The 1,600-nt window shown below is 38.6% G+C and overlaps 1 non-coding gene across 1 annotated transcript; it reads left to right on the top strand.

Moving 5' to 3' along the window:
- Window positions 1-704: 704 nt before the first annotated feature.
- LOC115030569 lies at window positions 705-811 on the top strand. The gene has a single exon (XR_003836141.1). It is a non-coding gene; the product is annotated as a U6 spliceosomal RNA (small nuclear RNA).
- The last annotated feature ends 789 nt before the right edge of the window (window positions 812-1,600 follow it).

Below are 1,600 nucleotides of genomic sequence, written 5' to 3' on the forward strand. Positions count from 1 at the left end.
ACATCTTAAGTACCGGTCTCAGTGTCTTCTTGGGTGCGCGGCTGACCCGAGGCTTGAGTAAGTGCCTCCCTTTGGGAGTTTTGGAGTCTTTCAGCTCGACAATCCATCCATGTCTGTCAAAACTGACTGTTTTATGTGAAGTCTGTGTTTTCATTTTGTGGTTTGATTGACTGTTTGTTGTTCTGTGTTTCATGTTCAAAGGAAAATAAACGGTTAAAACTATCTGCTGGTTGTTCAGCCCTTGATTTAGTTTTAACTCGTTTCAAAAAAAGAGAAAAAGAAAAATAAAATAAACAGTACCAGTTGGTCTTTGGAGCCCTACACCTGTAGTTAGGAGTCTAGCACAGCTGGAGAAGCCCTGCCAGGAGCTTCTCTGAAAAGCCACTCTTAAAGGGACCAGCAGCTTCTCAAGTTCTATGGTAAGGGAACTGCTGGCTGTTTCTCCTACAAAAATAAAAATCTTCTTGCTTGTGATTATTGGATTCAGCAGGTGACAAGGTACTCCTACAGCTAGAAAAATTAAGAATTTTGTTTGGTTTAAATAAGCAAATGTATGCGGCCATTTCATTTTTGTTTCTGAATGGTTTTAAAAGTATAAATATGTTTTACATGTCTTGGTTATAGATTATTGGCTTATAAGTTATTGGGTATGATTAAAAACTTGTAACATTGGCAACAGAAAGTTGGCTTAAAACTGGTAACTCGTGCTCGCTTCGACAGCACATAAACTAAAATTGGAACGATACAGAGAAGATTAGCATGGCCCTTGTGCAAGGATGACATGCAAATTTGTGAAGCGTTCCATATTTTTTAGCATTGGAAATGTAAATGAAGAAAATACCTAATTTAAAAAAAGTGGAAAAAAAAAACAAAAACCTGGTAACTCCAGGTTGGAGTAATTCAGAACTACAACATGTGGCATGAGACAACCCAAGGAGACAGGTCTCTAAAGATACGTTTAAATTGGGTAACTTTCTATGCAATTCTTATCGTAGAAACCAGACTTATAAAAGATAGGATTTAGGGCAGTGTCTCTTTGAGGTATTGGAGGCTGCACTGTCTTGTGTTTGTGTGCAGGAATGGGCAGCCAAACTTTGTAGCACGGAGGTGATTCACTTGGTGTTTTTTTGGAGAGACTGGATTGTTGGAGGTTGAGTTTTGCTTTCCAAAGGTCTTGTGTGCTCTGGGCTGCCGTCTCATACTGACCCAGGCTCGCTAACTGCAGTTCAAAAGTAGGGAGACACTTAAACTTTAAAGTGAAAATAATATTTTTTAAAAAGAGAATGGATTGTTTACATTGTTAAAATTAGGTTTTGCTTCCCAAAATTGTGGTTGTGCTCTAGTGTTACAAGAGAAACTTAAAAATTATGGTTAAACTGGCAGTGTTCCTTCCATTGGCTGCAGTTTGAGCACAGGCTCAGGATTCTGACTCTCGTACATACTTGTAATTGAGGAAAAATCTGGCAGGTGGAAATTGTTGCAGGGTTTGTGAAAGGTTAATAAAACTATGGAACTTGTAGAGGCATTGTGATCTGGCCTGACTAGTCCATATAGGATTATTATGGATTTGGGGGGTTGTTCTTTCTTTATTCCTTTACAT

The sequence above is a fragment of the Mus caroli genome, chromosome 2, assembly GCF_900094665.2.
Source record: "Mus caroli chromosome 2, CAROLI_EIJ_v1.1, whole genome shotgun sequence".
Taxonomy (NCBI): Eukaryota; Metazoa; Chordata; class Mammalia; order Rodentia; family Muridae; genus Mus; species Mus caroli.